The sequence below is a fragment of the Dioscorea cayenensis genome, chromosome 19 (assembly GCF_009730915.1).
Source record: "Dioscorea cayenensis subsp. rotundata cultivar TDr96_F1 chromosome 19, TDr96_F1_v2_PseudoChromosome.rev07_lg8_w22 25.fasta, whole genome shotgun sequence".
Classification (NCBI taxonomy): domain Eukaryota; kingdom Viridiplantae; phylum Streptophyta; class Magnoliopsida; order Dioscoreales; family Dioscoreaceae; genus Dioscorea; species Dioscorea cayenensis.
Window position 1 is genome coordinate 13,271,058 of NC_052489.1, and position 22,426 is coordinate 13,293,483.

Sequence of the window (22,426 nt, forward strand, 5' to 3'; positions counted from 1 at the left end):
TGCTATAGAAATACAATTGTGAACAATAAACAAAGTAAAAGTAATATATGAAGGTACATTTAATTACCTTGAGTGTTGCTTCTTCTTGCCTCCAAGATCTTCCTCTATGAAAATCATGAAATTTTAAAATCCATCAATTTAAATTGCAAGTAGAAATCTATATGTAAAGCACTAAAACTTAAGAGAAGTAATATTCAATTTATACCTAAAATTATTTACTTGTTGGTGGAGGAATATTTGATCCAAATTTCTCCATCATGAAACTCATCATAATCTGAAATTGATTTTTTAAGTCGCTTATGTCACCTACGGCATTCTTCACTTGACTCACATCATTAGTCAATGATTCAAGCTTCTGCTCTAAACTCACAATTCTATCATCATTAAGAGAAACATCCATATGTGGAGTACTTGTAGAAGGACCACAAACTGAGTTAGTTGTGCTTGCAGCTGTACTAGAAGTAGCATCAAATAATGCTTTAGAATTGACCATGGTGCCAAACCCATATACATGAGTGCGTGTAGCTATCTTTCCTCCAATTGATGACGCCCATGCTTCTGGATCAAACTCAGGATGATCAGAAGTATTATCACCATATTTTTCGGATAATGTAGATTGATATTTATCCTATAACAAGTGAAAAACATTAAAAAAAAAAGTTAATTGATTTAAGTTTACCAAAATATAAAGTAACAATTCACAATTTAAGGAATGAATTACTAATAATTAACATACACTAACAACTTTGGATTTATTATCTACAAAATCGCCACTTCCTTTTGACCATTTATGAGTTCTCTCAAATAATTCTGGATAATGTATTGGTCGTTGAAGCTCTTCTTCCTACATAAGAAAAAATTTTAATTAGACTATACATATATTTTATTATTGCAAATATGTGTATAACAAATTGGCAAAATTAAATCCATGATATGAGTGAAGTGAAAAAATTATATACCATTAGCTTTTGAGTAGCAAGAAATGAACGAGAACCGCTAGTGTGTTTTGTAATACTTCCTTCTTTTTCAGTTAAACGATTGACCAATGCTTTCTTGGATTTGTTTTGCCAACTCTCTGTACTCCAAACTGTATCGATTAAAGCATCCCAAATTTCAGTTGGCATCCAATGCCTTTTCATTCCTTTACACTTCTAATATCAACAATATTAGTGACACCAGACTTTCTTTTCATAGCTTTTTGTTCTTTTCACCATTCAATGTATCCTTCAATCGCTCCTTACATGTCTTTTCCAATACTCTTCGTACATTAGGTTCCTCTTGTAGGGGCCAATTAAAATATTCCTAATATTGTGCATTAAAATTAAAAGTCACCTCCACAAAAGCAAGTTAAGATAAGATTAACACAATTGACAGTTACCCCAAATTTCTTCCACATAGCTTCTTTTACATCATCTGGAATTTTTCTCCACGTTGGCCACACCCCAGTAAAATAGTTTTTAATTATTTTAACAATAGTTGATGACACCCCTTTCTCCGCAAAAACACTGTACCAAGTTATAATTAGCAATTAAACAATGAACATATATAAACAAAAGAAATAGTTAATAAACCCAAAGAAAAAATCACTTGTGAATATATCACATTAAATACAAAAATTTCAATAAATTACCTATCACCAAGAATTGTCAAAGTACATTTTTTATTTGCATCTTCTCGAGCGATTCTATCCTAAAAGTAGGACCCCTTGTTCGACGTTGTCTTGCAACATCTTCACCCTGCAATGATAATCCACCGTAATCCTAATTCCAATGTCTCATTTACTATTGGTTCAATCGACGAATTGATGGCACTTCAAGTGGTGGATCATTATTTGTTGATGTTTGTCAGCTCGGATTACCCATAGAAGATGCCATCATAACACAGTTCCATGGTGGACTCGAACAAAGGAAGTTACTTTCAAAGGTGGACGATATGCGAATCCCTTTGTAGGACGATTGTTGCTTGTTTCAATTGCTTTGACCTTTACCTTTATTTTTTTGTCTTGGGATCTTTTTGGGTCTAACCATTATAGCACTATTGCAAAAAAACATTAATTGTTAAAACCAATTAAAATTGAAAATCTTTAGCTATAGATTAATACAAAAATTAACCAAAACACCATAGATAAGTGTAGATATAAAAATATATGTCCTTCACAAGTACTATATTAAAAGCTCTTAATTATCATTGGAGTAATGAAAAACATCTTCGTCATCATCTTCATATTCATCTCCATCATCTCCATCACCCACATTTTCTTCATCCCCGTCTTCATCACGATTTTCATCTTCATCTTCATTAACTTCATCTTCAGCTTCTTGTTGTTCTTCAACAAATGAATTTATCTCCTCAAATATACCATTAGCAAGAACAATTGGGTTTTCAAGTTCCTCTAAAGGAGTAACATATGTAGAAATGCATATTTCATTTTCTTGATAAATGTCATCAACAAAATCAGCTGTACTTTCTTCATGAGTCTTCCTTGTAGAAACATGAAATGTACTCCTTGCCTTTTGTTTTTGAAAAACAGCCCACCAATCACGGCGATCTCTCTTACTAGAGGGATAAGGAATATAACAAAACTTGAGTGAGCTTTGATCAGCTAAAAACAAATGGTTAATTGCTAAGAAGTGCTAATTTGTGTTTAATTTCAACAAGACCATGACGAGGATCAATCTTAACCCCTTTTTCCATATCAAACCAATGACATTTAAAAAGTATAACTTTATTTCCAACACCAAAATACTCTAATTGGATAATATCCTCCAAGACACCATAAAAATCTATCTCATAATCATTGTAAGAACTCCCTTTCACGCAAACTCCACTATTTTTGGCATTGCGATTATTCCCATAGTCTTGTGTATGGAACTTGAAACCATTTATGAAACAACCTTTGTAACATTGAGCAATTCGTCTAGGACCATATGACATTTCGACAACACGAGGATCAATTTCATCTTTATGTTACCCCACCTAAAAGTGTAAGACATAGATCAATAATGTGTCACATATATACACATTCACTAGTAATACAACCATATCTTTATTTAAAACTTACAAATTGTCTAAACTATTTTGGAAATCTTGTATCTCGTAATTTCTCTAGTTCCTTGTCAGAGATATTCACATCATTCTTTTGCCATTTCATCGAACATCCTATATTTAAGAAAATAAAGTTAGTGATACTGATTAAGTTTAAATTTGTATTTTGCGCCATAAATACTAGTTAGAAAATAATACTTACTCCACATATGGATATATCTCTTCACAATTCATAAGTACATATAGTTCCTCAAAGATAATGTTCTCCGCCTCTAGAAAATCTAGCATTATTCATCGGCCCAAAAAGGCTCGACTCAGATGAGAGAAAATTGAAAGTCGCCCCACTGATTCTACATCTCCACCATCGTCATTGCGAGGTACACAGATTTAATCTTGTTTCCACAAAGAGATTCAAAAATACATCGAACAAAATGATGAGATTTCTTGAATGATATATGCCCTCACATATAGATCCTTCCACACATGCTTGATTTTTTTCACCTTTTTCTTTAAATGATGCAAAAACCTAAACATCAAAAATGGAACTATAAAGTTTAAGTTAAAATGTAAAATATTAGAGTAGAAAATGCAATGGAATACTACCTTTCAAATGGATACATCCAACGATATTGCACCGGTCCTCCAACCTTAGCCCTCATAAGGTAAGTGTATTGGCAAATGTTCCATTGAGTCAAAAATCCAGGAAAATTTTTTCTAGTTTGCATATTGTTTCAACATTGGTAACTTCTAATTTGTCGACATGCACTCGTATGTAGTTCGAGTTGAGCATAAATCCCTAAAAATGTGACAGCTCAGCTGATTGCATCATATACGTAGTTTGGGCACCATATCAATGCGATGACAATTAGAGCAAACGTTATATGAAAAACATGACAACCATGACTTTTCAACCCATAAAACTTGCACTCAACTTCATTGACACACTCGAGATATATTTGATGCAAAACCATCGTGAAGTTTTTAGATGTTTCACCCATGTGCAAACACGCTTTCCTATCTTCTTTGCTCAAAGTGTACTGAGGCTTGTGGGATGTAAAATACGACCATTAGTTTCTACTAATTCCAATTCTTTATGAGAGTGCAATACACCGCCAAGTCCTTACGAGCTTTTTATGTTGTCTTTTTGTTTTGCCCTTTTATATCCATCATCATATTGAATACATTCTCAAAAATATTTCTTTCAATATGCATCACATCTAAATTATGGCGTATAAGATTTGTGTGCCAGTAAGGTAATTCCCAAAATATACTTTTCTTCACCCAATTATGACTTTCTCCAAACCCCATAAGCTTCTCTTCATTGCATTTAGTGCCACATGTAATATTCGGAAAACAATTCAACTGTGTCAATATTTCTTCACCTGATAATCGAGGAATTGGATAGTCACGCTCAACTCTTTTTGAAAAGTTATATTTTTGCCTCCTAAAAGGATGATCTCTTTGTAAAAATTGACGATGACAATCAAAAAGCATGGCTTCCTCCCATGAACCAAACTCAAGGACTTAATATGGCCCATACAATAGGGGACATGATAAAGTTCCATGAGTACTCCAACTGCATAACATGCCATAAGCTCGGGAAATCATTAATTGTCCACAACAATGATGCTCTCATTGTGAAATTTTTGTTTCTTAAAAAGCATCATATGTTAGGATACCATCATTCCATAATTGTTTCAATTCATCTATCAAAGGCACGTAAGAACACATCAATGTTTTGACTCGGACTTTTTTCCCTTGGAATAACCATATTAAGAAATATATATGATTGATTCATGCACATCCAAGGTGGCAAATTGTAAACAACAAGCATTACCGCCAAATAGAATATGGTTTTTGTCAGCAGTCCAAAAAGGACTAAAACCATCTGCACATAACCCAAGTCTCACATTGCGGGATTCTTGTGCAAAAGATGGGTACATTTGATCAAAGTGCTGCCATGCCTCCCCATCAACCGGATGCCTAAGAACTCCATCGTTGCTTTTTATTAGTCACATGCCATATCATGTTTTTCAGTAGCCTTTTATGGACATGTAAAAGCCTTTGAAGTCTCGGGTATAAGTGGCAAATAGCGTAAAATCTTGCAAGGAATTTGCTTTTGTTTCCCCTTTTTTGATTTCCCTAACTGTCTCATCTTATATCGTGGATGCCCACACATAGCACAATGGTCAAGTTTAGCAGCCTCTTTGTAAAACAACATGCAATTGTTTTTGACAAACATCTATCTTCTCATAGCCCATACCTAGACTTTTTCATCTTCTGCTTTGTTCTATAGAAGTTATCATGCAAGCATTCATCTTGTGGTAGCATATTCTTAATCATCACCATAAGACGATCAAAACATGCTTCACTCATGTTAAAATCAGATTTTAAATTTAGTAGTTGTGATAAAGCTGATAACTTTGAGTACTTGGTACAACCTTCATATAAGGGTTCGTCTGCATCATTCAAGTAAAAGAATAGAATGTGGATGCCTTGGGGTTTGGTTCTTCTTCCATGAAAACTTGAACCCGTATCATGATAACGAGGAATATTAAAAGTTGGTGAAATAAAATCAATCATCATTTGAGCATATGGATTTCGGGCTTCTATTTGAGGCATTGTGTGAATATGTTCATCTCCATATCTAGAGGATTGTCCAATTTCATGCTCTCCTAGAGAAGTCCAAGTTGTATAGCCAATCATAAAACCATTATAATAGAGATGTTTACGGACCATGTCGGCAATTTGAAACATGCTATTTTCACAACGGCGACAAGGACACTTTATAGAATCCCCACTTACAATAGTAGTTTGAGAATATGCAAAGGAAATAAATTCCTCAACTCCCTTAACAAATTCATCATTGATAAATGAAGCCCCATCCTTACGACAATACATCCAAGATCGATCTCTGTTCATGTTTCAAGTCTAACAAAGCTACCAAGTAAACAATCTGTTCTCACATAAAACAATAAATTTGTGTTACAATTTCAGCAAGGCTTATCTAACTTGAAATAAAAATAAAATCTATTGAAAATAGTTCAAAGTGATCAACCATATTTACTCTAACTAGTATATCATGCAAAGTATAATCACTTTTAATTTTCATAAACACATTAATTCACCATAAACAATAAATAAATACAATCAACTCAAAACAAAACATTAAAAATTAAAATAAAATATGTAACACACACAGAGACATACATGAAAACTTCAGTTGGCCACCAACAAAGAGAATCACTACCCATTCATCAACTTCCACATCATGAGATTTGTTTTATTCTTGCCGTCATGCATGTTGAAAGCATATAAACCTATATATTGTGATTATTATGGGCATGCATTTACTTTACTTATGAAATAAATAAATACATAAATAAATAAATGCAAGAAAATGAAGGCAATTTCAACTTACCAAATATGGTTTCCCTTCAATTGTTCGAGTAATGATGATTTTGTGCAAAAGAAATTCCAAAATCTTCACTCACACCAAAGAAATAGAAGATGTCTTCAATGAACCCGGCCTTCTCCTATAGATGAGAAAATAGAAGATAAATACTCTTTTTTATCTAAAAATAATTATAATCTTAAAATAAAAAAAATTCTTTCAGTTTAGAAATAATCAAGTTCATATATATAATCCCTATTACAATATCTTTTATTTATTATAATATGTATAGTAACATTCATTTAATTTATCAAAAAGGAAGAGAACATAACTAAAAAATATTATATTAACTTAATTAGAAAGACAAAGTCAAAGAAATTCCAAACTCCATATATAAAATAAATAATTTATAATAAAAAAACATTCTAATGAAAATTGACCCTATTTCATATATTAGGGTCAATTTTTGCCCAATAAGCCTTTGTATTTTGTAAGCGGTGCATGTCAAAAATTATCGGAATATATAACATCTAAATATATCATATAATAATTACATAATAATTAGCGGAAGCAAAAATATTTACCTCCATCCACAGCTATTAGACCAAGAGCTGTGAGGAAACCACAATAATATTTCCAATCTATTTTGTTCTCTCTTATAGATTTATAATAAAATGGGGTGGTGTTGGTTTATATATAATCACTCTATTTCAAAATTTAAATTTATAATTATTTAAAATAACAATTAGGATTAATATAGGATCTTAAAATTAAAGTCATAAATAATTTAATTTACAGGTGATTACCCGAGTAAAATAATAATAATCAATTAAAAAAAAGAATCCACTAACGAGGAGGTCCTGTGCATAGCCGCAAATAGTCCGCATGGCCACCGGTTTACTAATTAAAAATTATAGTTACTAATATTATATATATTTATATATAATATTTATAAAAATATCACAATTAAAACATTGTAAATTAACTTATACCCAAGCCAAATACCAATCTATTTCTGAACCAATGAAGATGTGGTGTAATAAATTCCATATCTGCATATCGTAGAAGAACTACCTAACATTGATATTCATCCATGTGTCCTCCCTGAATAACACCTCCCACAATTCAAAAATCTGGTTCATATCTAATTCCTCTTTCAAAATATATATATATATCATGAAAAAATATATATATATAACTTAAAATAAATTCCAACCACAAAAGTAAAAAAGAAAGCTTTTTTTTTATGATGATGATGACATATATTCCAATAGTTTTGAAAATTTCCATGTTGTTCACAAGTACTTTGCAAAAAAGAAAACGTTTAAAAAAGCATAAGAATAAATCTTCTCTCCAGACTCTTCCTTTGTTGCTTAGAAGCCAAGCAAAGAGAGTATCAAGTATAAACCCAAGAATATATCTCTCCATGCCCATTTCTTTGGAACCACTAATCCAATAAATTTACTTAATTAAATAAATAAAATATCAGAAAAAATAAAATAAAATAAAATAAAATAAAAGTCTTTTATTAATATACTCTTCTTTCATGTATACTATTAAAACCCCCGCTTACAAAAAAAAGCTATTTTTACAAAACTCCAAAAAAAAACAAAAACAAAAAATCAAAATACTCTCACAACATATGCACACAGTTAAAGTAGTCGTATATACATATATATGTATGTACATATATACGACCTCTGGATCCGTATATACATATATGTATGTATGTACATATATATATATATATACATATATATATGTATGTACATATATACAACATAAAATTTTATCGTAGAAGAACTACCTAACATTGATATTCATCCATGTGCCTTCTTCTTTAAAATTCCCACAGGTTCTCCCTCCTTAATGCTTCCGCTTTTTCAGGGGTGAAGTCATTCTGGATGCGGAATGTTTCCCGGAGTTCATCAGCAGTGTGATCCTTTATCAATTCCGCAAACTTTTTGCCGCAGAGGTGCAAGAGACTACTAATGAGGAGACTGTTAGCGGCCTGCACAGAAGGCATACAAGGCTATGTGATTCTGTGTAATGTTGGACACCATGCTTGGCTGAATTTTTCTCATGGAAGTGTGACAAACTAAAAAATGTAAAAGATCAAAAACATGGTTAATCCAAGTCAATGTGAAGTCTCACATGGTCAACACAAAAATATAAAAGTGGAGAAAAGGTGAAATGACCTTAGAATTTTAGATGAGTTTTGTTTTTCTTTAATTTATCTACTACAATGTGAAGCTCCCTCATTTGTGCTAATAAAAATTTAAAAGTAATAGTCACATTAAGAATATATTTTCTGTCATATTTTCATTATATGAACTTCCTAAATAGCTGGATGTCTCAGATTTTGCTCACTATATTCAATAGAATGTCATCCCAATAGATAAAAATCATTTTATGATCATTTGTACAAAAATTCACAGAGTTCCCTTTTCCTTTCCCCCAGAGCACATTTTGAAAATTTCCTGAAAGTAAAATTACCGCAATAGATTTAAATCCAATGGCAAATAATAGTTTTAAAGTGATTCAAATTGTTGGAGAAACATCCATTAAATGTTATGAAAAAAGGAATTGTGTCTAAAATCATAATCATGCAGTTGTTTGTACAAGAGGTAATACCTTAAGTTGAAGTTTCAGAAACTTGATATAGTCGATAACATCATCGAGCACAGATTCTTGAAATCGCTTTATGTTGTCAAAGGAGCACAGTTTCAGAAAAGCTTTCAGAGAATAAAAACTGTTGATATGGATAGGCAAACTATCTCCGCCTTCAAAACAAGATATACTATCAAAATCATTTCTGATAAAGTGCCTGTATTCTTGAAAAGATTTTAAATATATGCTAAGACACTGGGAGAAAAATCCAATAGTTTATGTTTCTTTAGAGCTAAGGACCAGGGCTCTTATTGAAGAGAAAAATATAAATAGTCTGCTTTGCATATATCAGACATAAATCCATAAACAATGACATTTCACACAAGCCTTACTAACCTTAAATTCCTAAATTGAAGGTCAATGAGCAACAACACCATAAATAATTGAGGGAAATTGGAGAACAAGAAGCTATTTATGCATTTTTCACCTTGTTTTTCAGCTTGGCAATCTTTGAGATCACGAAAATCCAAATATTTGGGAGGATTAGGGTCGTCAGGGTTGGGATCTACAGGGTTGATGAGGAAGCTGGAACGGAGGTTGACGTCGGAGATGAGGATGAGGCCGAGCTTGGCAATGCGATGGAGTTGAATGGGTGAAACTTCTCGAGGATGTCGTCGATCGGCAGATGAATCCACCACGCAGAGATGGGGTTTGGTGCTGCGATTGGGGATTAGGGTTGGGACTGTTTTGCAATTTTGCTTTCTGTTTTATGTCATTTACTTGGCGACCCGTAGAAATTGCCGAATCATCATCACCCCCTCATCTTTGATATTTCAGAGATTGTTAATTGTTTACCATCCTCATTTATTTATTCATTTATTTATTCATTTATTTTTTAAAGTGTGTGTTTTTTTGTCTTGACCCCTCAGTTTTTGTCAGAGCCATGGGTTAATTTTTTTAAATGATGAACTCGGGTCTTATTTTTTTAGAAAAATAATTGTTTCGATTGAGTTTTTAAAACTGAAATGGTAAGATCTCGGTCAATTAAATAAAGATATTATATCCAAATTTAATCACCGGAGATATTATATATTTATATACAAATTTAAAAAATATTAAAATGAATTTAAACGGACAAAATAAAATAATTTAAAAAAATATAATTAAAAAAAGGTTAAAAAAAGATTCTAAGCTCAATTTGAATAATTTTGAGTTTGATTTCTATTATGATTTTTAGATATACCAAATTAAATAATTTGTATTTGATCGGGATACAAATTTACAGCTAATCAAGTTTCTTAATTTTTTTATTTCTCTTTTTATTTTTTTTCCTTTTATTTTTGTTTCTTTTTAATTTAACTAAACAATGAATTCTTGCTTGTTTAATAGATCTCCAAATGTATACCCTGCATTTGTGTAACTCTGGGGAGATGTGAGAGAAATATGAATGTATCTACCAAAGGAAAGAAAAATAGATAACTTGCCACCAAAAATCTTCATATTCGAATATATTCTTATTTTTATATGCTGATTTTTGCTTTTAGAGGACTAAATATAAAAAAATTGGTTGAGTCATGATAGTCATTGAATGGTGGACGCTCTCTTGTTTTATATTAACAGTAATTATTTCATCAATCATTTTGAGTGTTTGAATCTTTGTATTTTTTTAAATTTATGGATTATACTAACAAATGTGACTTTTTTGAAGGGCATATGTGGGTAAACATTATTAATTTAATGTTGGTTTATTATGAATGGGAATTAATATTAGGTGGGGCATATGAAATTAGTGCCATGATGAAGCTCTGAGTGCTTGGATTGGGAAATGCTATTTTCACCTTTATTATTATTTATTAATAATCATTTGATTTGCTTAAAAATCTTAATTGATGATAATATTTTGGTAACACTATATTAGTTGATTTATGTACATTTATTTTGGATACTAAGGTAATTTAATTTTTAATTATAACAAACATTTTATAATTAAAATTTTTGTTATTAAAAGTGAAAATGTATTAATAAATAATATATAAATTACAAATATTAATAAATAATATACATATATATATATATATAAGTTTGGAATAGGAACTGATTTATTCCGTAGCTATTAATCTAAATTCCGTAGCAATATTTTACAATTCCGTTGGTAATGTAATAAAAACAAGTTGGACTTCTGAAGCTTTATTCGGTCGGTAATCTTATGATGATTCCGTTTCCAATACTTACAAATAGCGACGGAATGAATCCGTAGCTATTTATTAGCAACGGAAATAGGCGGGAAAATTAGGGCGCGTAAGCTCTAGCAACGGAATAGCAACGGACTTATTCTGTTGCTACGTTTCCGTTGCTATTAATCACACTTCCGTTGCTATATTATACAATTTCGTTGGTAATGTAATAAAAACAAGTTGAACTTCTAAAGTTTTATTTCGTCGGTAATCCGACGCTAATTCCGTCGCTAATGTTTACAAATAGCAACGAAACAAATCCGTAGCAATATTTCCGTTGCCTATTCCTATATTTCTTGTAGTGGATTGTCACGAGCTTGACATACCTATACGCATCAAGGAGGTTCATGAAATCAAGACCTTTAATGGCTACCTAAAATGCAGTTGCATGAATATGGTGCTAAGGTATCAATTAAATTGATCTCACCAAAATTCAGAAAGACAATTGTGTTACTCTCAGTGGTGGGGCGGGTGGCTTCCTTTTCCTCGGGATTACTTGCTTCCACCACCTCTTGGCAAGGGAGAATATTTTTTTGATGATTCACAAGGTAAGGGAGGTCCCGCAATCACTACATCTTGATAGCATAATTCTCCCACCAACTCTTCTGAATCATCGGCCTCAGGGTGGTCATTTTCCAATAGCTGCAATAGTTCATCCTTCATGAATGTGTCATGCATATACTCAAAAATAAAGTCATCGACAACATCAACACAATAACAAGTATCATCAAAGTCCATAATGTGTCTCATCGAGTCTCGAAGCTTGAAAATGACTTCTTCATCTCCTACTCGGAGTGTCATTTGACCATCCTTGACATCAATTAAGGCTATTGAGGTTGCCAAAAATGATCTTCCCAAAATAAGGGAAGCGTCAACCTTCTCATCAACATCAAGGATTACAAAGTCTACGGGAAATATGAACTTGTCCACCTTGATCAAAACATCTTCAATAATTCCTCTTGGTTGACGGATGGACTTGTCAGCCAACTGTAGTGTCATTGTCATGGACTTTGGTTCCCCGAGCCCTAGTTTTTGAAAAATTTTGTAGGACATTAGGTTGATACTTCCCCCAAGATCAACCAAAGCTTCTCATCCACAAATTCCCTGATAGTGCAAGGAATGATAAATCCCTCGGGGTCTTTTTCTTTCTTAGGAAGCTTATTGGTAAGTAACGTCAAGCACTCTTCACTAAGTGTCACAGAAGACACTTCCTCAAGCTTCCTCTTGTTTGTGAGCAGTTCCTTCAGGAATTTTGTATACCTTGGCATTTGAGCAAGGGTCTCAACAAATGGGACAATTATGTGCAAGGTCTTGAACACATCATGGAACTTCTTGTATTGCTCTTCTTGTAGGTCCTTCCTCACTTTCTCAGTATAAGAGAGTTTGGGGTTGGTACTTGGGTAACTCAGTTCCACCCTTTTCCTTTCCTTTCTTCTCAATGTCAACTGTGGTCTCTAAATCAATAATCCTAGACTACCTAGCTTCTAACTGAGGTTCAATAGGTTTAGCATCGAACCTCTTCAAAATAAGGCTGGGAAGTTGCTTACCACTTCTCAATGTTATGGCCTTTAGACATTCCTTAAGATTAACTTCCGTGTTACTAGGAAGAGAGCCCGAGAGTCTCTCCTCGATTAGTTTTGACATTTTGGCCATATGATGTTCTAGATTCCTAACTGTAGTGCTAGTGTTTCTCATCATTTCTTCGTGCCCTATGAGACGGATTTCATTGTCCTTGATATACCTGGTCAACAAAATTGTAAACTCAAGAGAAGGTCCCGGTGGAGAAGGAATTGACTGAACATCCTGTTGAGGAGGCCTAGGTTGTTGTGGCACTTGTCCCTTTCTGGGTCAACTCCTGGAAAAATTCGGGTGATTCCTCCAACCTGCATTATATGTGCCACTGTATGGGTTATTTTGATAGTGTCTATTCTACCCAACAAAGTCAACTTGCTTGGCTTGCCCTGAGGCTTGAGAGAGTGACTGCATGTTGTTCAACCTCTTTGTGATAGCTTCAACATGTGAGCTAGAGGAAGGACTACTAGATTCACTGTGAGACCCCCAACTTTTACCTGTTTGTTCCTTTCAAAACTCCACTGATAGCCATTGCTTGCCATTTTGTCAGTCGGATTATAAGCGGTACTTGATTGTTTGTTGCATAGGGACCCACCTGAGGCTCCATCAAGCATCTTCTTAGTGGCCCAGGTCAGCCCATTGTAAAAAATTTGGATTCGCATCCATTCTGCTATTCCATATTGTGGCCATTTCCTCGGCATCTCCTTGTACCTCTCCCAAGTGTCGTAGAAGGATTCAAACTCCAACTGCAAGAAGGAGGAGATATTACTCCTAAACTTGGTAATCTTTGCCGGAGGAAAATATTGTATAAGAAAGGTCTCAGCCATCTGCTTCCATGTGGTAATAAACCCTTGTGGCAAGGAATTTAGCCATTGCTTGGCCCTTCCTCGCACTAAGAATGGAAAGAGTCTAAGGCTAACAATATCCTCATACACGTTGTTTGCATTGAAAGTGCCACAGATTTCCAAGAAATTATTTAAGTGCTCATACGGGCTTTCAACCTGAAACCCATCAAATTGGCACATCTGTTGTACCACGTGTATGAATTTTGGTTACAACTCAAAATTGTTTATTGTAATTGGAGGACGAACAATACTGGACCCCGCTCCTTCCAAGTTTGGTCAGGAAAAATCTGATATGTTTTGTTACTGATTCCTGGCCATTTCTTCCCCTTGGTTTACCTCTATATTGATTTCCACAAACCTGGCTTCATTTAAATTGACTTGCCTCAGTCACCTTTGAAAATTTCTTTCAACTTCAGGATCTAGGCTTGCCAATAGAGTTGAAGTGCTTCCTCGGGTCATACAAGTGTTACTTTACAAAATAAGTTGAGGTAAAATCAGTTCATGATTCAAAAGTAAAATAAGAAAAGAAAATATAAGATGAATGATCAAACAAACAAAAAGAGATATTCACAAATAAGAACAATATAAATAAACTAGATCATCATAATCCTAATATTCTTAAAAGTTGTCAGTCCCAAGTAACGGCGCAAAAAAACTTGATGACCTCTCTGCAAGTTCATGGATCGTTACCAGTAATAAAGTGGTACTCCACGAGGGGGTAGAGTTGTCGAACCTCGGGGACTGGACTTCAAGTACTAGTTGATCCTCTAATGTCTAGTCAATTGAAAGGGTGATAAAGAGATTAACTACTACAAGATTAATAGCAAAGGGGTGAAAGAACTAAGTAGACTAGGGTTGAGTTTTGATAACAAAAGAGCAATGCCCCGGGATGATTCCTAAGTGCCCTAGATACTGACTTGAGTCTAATGCCTACCAAGGTATATTCTAAGATCCTTGTGGGTGCTCAAAAGCGATGTTGCATCTACGGCTATCAAATACACCAAGTTCTGCAAGTGTAACTACGGGCTTCATACAAGCCAAGTTTTGCAACTACACTAGGTAATCACAACTACGGTAATCCACACACTCCAAGTTTTACATAAGCATCTATGCAAATCAAACATCTACACATGAATAAACACAAGAAAACAATAGAACTTCATAGGCATTAGAATTCAAGTAGTCAAAGTATCAAAGACAACATAGTTCACAATCCTAGGGCACCCTGGAACTGTTAGCCCCTCATGAATTCATACAAATGAGAGAGAAATATAAAAATAAGGAAGAGAGACATCTAAACTTTCCCCTTTTCACAAAATCTCCTCAAATGTACTTCAAGAGTTCCATGGAATGGGCAACTCCACTTCTCTGATGTCTCTAACTAACCCTTGGCCTCCTTAGCTCTAGTGGCAATGGCTAATTATCGTTCTCTTGAGAGGTCCCTCACTAGAGAAGAAGACTCCTGACAAAAGATGCTAAGAAACCCTAGATCTGGGCAATAAAAAGGACTTTTCGAGCTCGACACGGTCTGAGCATGGTCGTGCTCAGACAGTGCTCTTCTTGAGGCTTATGAGTAAAAAGGGCTAAGTGTCCTCAAGAGAAAATCACGGGGAGAGCATGGTTGTGCTCCACCCGTGCTCAGCTTGAGCACGCCCATGAAAGGAGCACACAGACCCTGCTTCCCCTAAAAGTATAAGTTACCCAAATCCTAAAGTTATAACGAGGAGATATCACCCCCGTGCTTTGCCCATGCTCTCATTGACAACGAGAGGAATCCCATACAGAGAAAACCATGGGAAGATGACACCCCCGTGCTCTGCCCTTGCTTGTATTGGACACTTAGAAGAATTGTCTTCTTTGGTTGGTTTTGTCCTTGATTTCACTCATATGTGTTACGAGCCCTTAAAACCTGCAACAGAGACAACATACCTAGAATAGCATCATTCATAGACAAAATGCGATAAAAGACAAGCTAAATAGTGCATTGGAGGTATGTAAAATATGATATAAAATGCACTCATCATTGTTCAACTCTTGAGATGAACGGGCATGTGCTTCATTCCAGTCTGTGTACTCCTCTAGAACATGCTCTTTGCATTCTTAGATGTACACGGCCGTGGCCGTGTACATCATATACACGGTCATGTTCTTCTCTACATGACTTTGGTCTGGGAGTCCGCTATCATGTACACGGCCATATACATGGTCTGTATATTTCCCTGGATTTTCAACTTATCAATACTTGAAAGGTACATGAGCAAGTACACACATGGTTGTGTACTTGGCCAATGTATTTCTCTTAATGTTGTTTTCGACCCTATTTTGTGCCCAATTTCTTACTTTGGCTCAAGTTGTGCTTATATTTCTCTAAAAGTATAAATGGAACAAATCGTCAATGAAAAATCGTCAATGATGGCAAAGTAACGGCGGGTCAATACATTGTTGTATTGTTGATATTTATATGAAATTATTTGTTAAAGACTTTAATGAAATTAGTTGTTGAATTTTTAGATATTGCAATATGGCTTCACGTGGTGGATGCTCTAGAGGAAAAAGCATTGTTGGTTTGGCTTCCACTCCCACACCACCTACTTAAGAAAGCAATCCATTTCAAGATTTTGAGAGCCCAATGGAACAATCAATACCGGTTGATGTACCCTCACAAATCGGACGAGCAACCAACTCCACCGAAATTGCCCTCAAATCTAACATTTTTAAAACTCATTTTACAAAATTGTATAATAATGATGGCATTGTAATACAAGGTAAATGTAATTATTGTGGTTCCAAATTTAAACAGTGTAAGGGTGGAGGATATGGCACATTCAATAGACACTTGGAGAAGAAGCATCCGGACAAGCTTGGACATGCTAGATCATAGTCACAAAATAGATTCACTGTGGATGAAGGCACATATTCTCGATCATCTCTATTTACATTTTCACAAGAAAAATACAGGGATAAAATTACGGAGACAATTTCCATCCAGCGCTTTCCGTTCAACTTCGCTGAATGGTGTCAAGTTCAAGAATGTATTAATGACGCACTGCAACCGGCATGCAAGAAGGTTTCAAGGAGGACAATTCAAAGAAAAATATTCAAACTATACAAGAATGGTAGGGAACAACTTTGTGAGTATTTCGTACTTTTAACTCTTCGGTTTCTTTATGTTCTAATGTTTGGACCGATGTTTTTCATGAAAATTCTTTTATGGGTATTACAGCACACTGGGTTGACGACAAGTGGAATATCCAAAAGCGTGTTCTCGCCTTTAGGGTGTTCAACGAGTCTCATAGCGCCGATAATATTTATAGACTTATGCGTGGAGTTATCGAAGAATTTGGTTTAATGTTTAAAATTTTTTCGATTTCTTTTGATTATGCCTCCGCTAATACTACCTCAATTACACCTCTAGAAGATTTTTTGAGGCTTTCATGTGGTGGCAAATATTTTCATATAAGATGTGTTTGTCATGTTTTAAACTTATGTGTGCAAAGTGGTTTGGAAGAGCTTAAAGAATTTGTACTCCCCGTTAGGAAGGTCGTAGCTTATATGGGAAAAAGCATGACCCTCATGAAAAAATGGGCTCACTATTGTAAAGCACATAACATGAGGGTCAAAAAATTCCCTAAAGATGCCAAAACAAGATGGAACTCAACTTATCAGCTTCTTAGTGCAACATTTCCCTATTGGACATTGTTGACTTTGTTAATGATTCCTTGGTTGGTTTTTGTTTATATGAGTATAACTGGGTAATTATCGCTCGTATTATTGATTTGCTTGTGGTTTTTAACACATGTACTAATTTGTTTTCGCAAGTTTATTTTCCTACTTCCCTTTTATTTTTATATGGTGTTGATGACATAGCTGAACAATTTTGGAAGTTTAGATTAGATCCACAATTGTTTAGTGCGTTGATCACTATGAAAATTAAATGGTTGTCTTATTATAAAAATATACCTCCTATTGGTTTAGTTGCATTTGTTCTTAATCCATGGCAGAAGCTAGAAGGTTTGCAAGAATATTTGGAAGCATACAAATTCTTAGGTTTCAATGGCAATGGAGGACAAGATTCCCAACCGGTTCCCATGAGTGACGTGGATACTCAAGAATCTGAACTGGACTCCGACAGCATTGTGGATGTCAATGAAATTGTTGTTGATACAAGGAGTCAACTTGTTGAATTATATAATAGTTATTGTATTAGATATAGTCATATAGTTCCACAAGTTGCACAGGAGGCAGTAGGATAACCGGCCCGTGCCTACCTCTAGGCTAAGTTAGTTTTCCCTCCTTTTGTTTTCTCTCTCTCTCTCTCTCTCTCTCTCTCTCTCTCTCTCTCTCTCTCTCTCTTTTAAAGGTGTTGTTCAATTTTTAATATAAAGAAATATATAAAAATGTAAACTCACTCATGCAAATTTAGACGGCTTTCAAGTGAAATGAAATGGTCGGAAGTGGAAGAATTGGAAGTGAAACTTTTCTTAAATGCAGTTTAAAGGTAATATCATTTTTAATAATTTTGATATTTATTTCATAAGAAATATTAAAAAAAATTTGAAGTGAGAAGAATATGTTGAAATGATAATATATAAAATTTTACTTTTCTTACTTTAATGAAAAATCTTAAAATAGATTTAGTTTAAAATAAAAAGGAGTGATATATAGGGGTGTAAATGATACACCTCTACTTGCAAGCTACTCGGGCTCGACTCGGTGAAAACTCGAACTCGGCCCGGTCACAGTCGAGCCGAGCTCGAGCTCGAGTAGCTCGAGTAGTCGAGCGAGCCGAGTTCGAGTATTATGATACTTGGCTCAAGTGCTCGCGAGCCTAATCGAGTATGTATGTATATATATAATATTAGATTTATTTGATAAAAATCAAGGGGAAAAAACTTTCGAGCTCGAGTTCGAGCATAATGTTTATGGTTATTTTCAGCTTTTTCGAGCTTAATCGAGCGAGCTCGAGTAGCTCGATTTATGTGCCGAGTCGAGCTCGAGCTATAAAATAAATACTCGATCGAGCTCGAGCCGAGTATCGAGTACCGAATTTTCAGTCGAGCTCGAGCTCGAGCTCGCTATTGCTCGGCTCGAACTCGATCGATTACACCCCTAGTGATATAGTAGGGAAAATTACTGTTTACCCCTCAAGAATTTCAAAACTTCCCAAACAGCCCCTATGAGTTTTGAATACCTCAGAAAGCCCTTCCTTTATTATTTCACTTCCTTTTGCCCCCTACAGGTCACTAGGACTGGCTCCATATTATGAAATTCCATCGTTGCCGTTAAAAATGGTAGGAAAACAACCACCCAATCATATCATGCTAAACGTTTTTGCATACATTTTTTATTCTTTTTGCATGTACTCATTTCTTAAACAGAGAACTCATTTCTTTAAACAGAAACCTCATTTCTTAAACTAAAAACTCATTTTTTAAACAAAAACATTTATATTTAAACAAAAAAACCAATATTTACGTGACAAATTAATCTTGGGTATAAAAACCAATTAATCTTGGCCACTCGTACATATTTAAATAGAAACAACGATATTTAAGCACTTTTTTAAATGTAGACACAATATATTAAACAGAAACATCGATAATTAAACAAAGACAACCAAGCATAAAGACGGCCGTTCTTTATTACATGGAGATAATGATATTTACATTAAAAATTTAATAAGTTTGTTGAAAAGAATTTAGGTTAGCATGATTACATTATAACTACAAACAAAAGAATTTAGGTTAGCATGAAGAGTAATGCATGTACTCATTTCTTAAACAGAAAACTCATTTTTTAAACAAAACCTCATATTTTAAACAGAAACCTCATGTTTTAAATAGAAACTCATTGCACCCATGGGCATTATGGTCAAACCATGTCACACTTGCCACAACTTCCCACGCAAAGAACAATTTCGTCCAAAAAATTCCAAATTAACTCTATTAATCACTGTTAGATGCTTGGGGGGTTTAAAAGATCATTGTATTCAAAAGGAAGGGGTTTCTATGGATATTCAAATTTAGGGAGAGAATATGTGCATATTGCAAACTTTGGGGGTGTTTTTAGCAATTTTTAGTTTTTCTTATTTAGGTAAATGAACATCTAAATTAAGAGAAGTAAGCTTATTTTAATGACTTCCCACTACCCATCAAATGAACACCCCTTAATCTTTCTGTAATTAAAATTACTATTATTACCTGCATACTCTCTTGCATAACACCAAATCTAAACCTATACACAAAACAATTTAATCCCTCAAATCCCAACAATTTCTTCCATTATTTGAGACATTGCGTGCATAAAATATTAAAAATAAAAAAATAAATAAAATGTAATCAAAATCCAAATTACTATTCAAAGACGATTTTTTGAGTAAATTTTTCAGGTTACCAAACTATTACCTTTTTTCATTTAGGTATCCCAACTTTGATTTGAATCAAAAAGGTTACCAAGCTCTGATTTTTTTCCCCACCAGCAGGTCACCCAAAATATTTCGGCATAAATAAGCTGATGTCGAGCCCGGAATTTCACAGTCAGCATGTGGTTTTTGAAGTGTTTGTCCATGTAGGTCTTCCACTTCATTAAAAGATGCCACATCACCACACTTGTCACATGTCAAACAAAGTTTGCCACGCTTCACTAAAACCCCATGTTCTTGAGAAATACAGAGGAAAACCGCGGTCCGATGAACCCATGTCTGAAAATAAATAGAGAGAGACGAAGAGGGACAATAGGGTTTTGCTTGCTAGTCTCCCAAACCTAGTCTCGAGGAGAAGAGGGGTTTTGCTTGCCAGACTCCCAAACCTAATCTCATGGAGAAGAGGGTTTTGCTTGCCAGTCTCCCAAACCTAATCTTGAGGATAAAAGGATTGTGGTTGTTGTTGTGTTTGACCGAAGGATATCTCAACGGCGAAGATGGCCGTTAATTGGGAGGTACACCACCAGCCAGAGGAGACCCTACTTACTGTAAGTGCCCTTCTCCGAAATAAAAACTCGTCTTGCAAGTGTAGTGTCTATGTTCTGTATTGTAATAAAGGATGAACTTCAAATCAGGTGTTTAGTGTTTACTATTTAGTTAGGATGAAATAATTTACTATGTGATGAGTTAAAAGGATGATGAAATTACTTAGTTTGTTGTTTTTGCGCATATTAAGGTGGTGTGTGATTTTATTATTAAGTTGTTGTATGGTTTGGTTTCTTTCTTGCATTGATCTTTTTTTTTCTCAATCTATGAGAGAGTTGTTTTGATTTACAGTAGTTGTTTAATTTTACTATCTTGATGTTGTTTACTGCATGAAAAGTTTCTATGTGAACTTAGTCATTTGTTTTCATTATTGATTTTAAGTTTTGATTCTTGAAATGTTTGTTGCCAGTGAGAATTGGAAAGGAGAAATGTGAAAAATGATGTCTTTTTTCTTTCTTATGTTGTTAGAGTCAGTATACACTGTTTTTGTTTTTTTTATGTAATTTTTTATTTCTCTAGGTGCCATATGAGCACATTTTATTGTGATGGTCATAGAAAATGCACTAGTGTTTGTCATTTCAAAGAAATTACTTGAAAGTTGCTGCACTTTACACTTTACATTTAATTGTGATAGTCATACAACTTCATCTTTGGGTTATGTACTTTTTATATGCCACTTTTCAATGGAGTTTCAATTGTTGCTAGTAATTTTTTTTTCATTGTGGAAGTATCCATATTGTTGTAATTTTACTGTCTTTAACCAACATGAATGATTGCTGGGGAATCTGTAATGTTATGCATATAACTAGAGTTGAGACTGTTGATTCATATGCTTAAGAGTATGGTTTGGTTGATGGGAAATGGAGGGAAAGAAAAGTTGAAGTGAAGTGATGGGGAAAATTTGTGGTTTTAAACACAATTAGCATCTTATGAAGATGTAGGTTAGGATGAAAGTGTAGAAGAAAATTTTTTATTTCTTGTGTTTTGATATTCTTGGTGTTAATTGTCTAGTAAGATTAGAAAAACTGTGGTTGATATTTTTTTAAGAGAGTGACTTCATGGTAAACAATCTAATTACTCCTCAATTTGTTTATTACTTCTGAAGTGAATTAAATTTAATTCTGTATGCCCTAATTGATTGTAGTTCTATACATTGCTGAAATTGTATTTCATTATTATAGATGGCATGCCACTTAAGTCCCTAATTTATTTATTGCTTGAACTCATATAGTTGAAATTGTATTTCATTGTTCTAATTACTCAATATTTAGTGCCAGATGCTGAGTTATTCACCATAAGGCTACATTATAAGGTGGATGAAATAGAGGGTCTTGCTAGTTACATAGATTATTGTTCTGGTGACCTTATGTCCAAACTAGAACTAGAAAGCATGGCCAAGGAATTTTGTTTGGATGTAGAAGGATTTTCTATTTGATGGTTAGATGTGAGAAGTGTTGGGGAGGTTATAAAGAGGTCATAATTGACTTCGATGCACTAACAATGGCAATGCTAGTGGGATCAAGTAAGAAGATGTATGTATGTATTAGGCTTCTCGATGGTGTGAGGCCTTCAGGTGATGATGGTGTTAACGTGTCCAATGATGAAGAAGTGGGAATAGGTCAAACTAGTGGGGCTGCATTATTAAAATACGTTGAGGAGTGATAAGTTCTTGTGTATAAATAATACGAAGTATTATTTTCTTACATTGAGCATCACTTTTATCAGGTTTTATCTCTTATTTGTGTGTATTTATGTTCTT

General features: G+C 34.2%; 1 long non-coding RNA gene across 1 annotated transcript; it reads right to left on the minus strand.

Moving 5' to 3' along the window:
• Positions 1-1,248: 1,248 nt before the first annotated feature.
• LOC120250319 lies at positions 1,249-6,558 on the minus strand. The gene is made up of 3 exons (XR_005532985.1): positions 6,467-6,558; positions 1,379-1,505; positions 1,249-1,302 (listed from the first exon to the last, which is right to left on the minus strand). It is a non-coding gene; the product is annotated as an uncharacterized LOC120250319 (long non-coding RNA).
• Between the last annotated feature and the right edge of the window lie 15,868 nt (positions 6,559-22,426).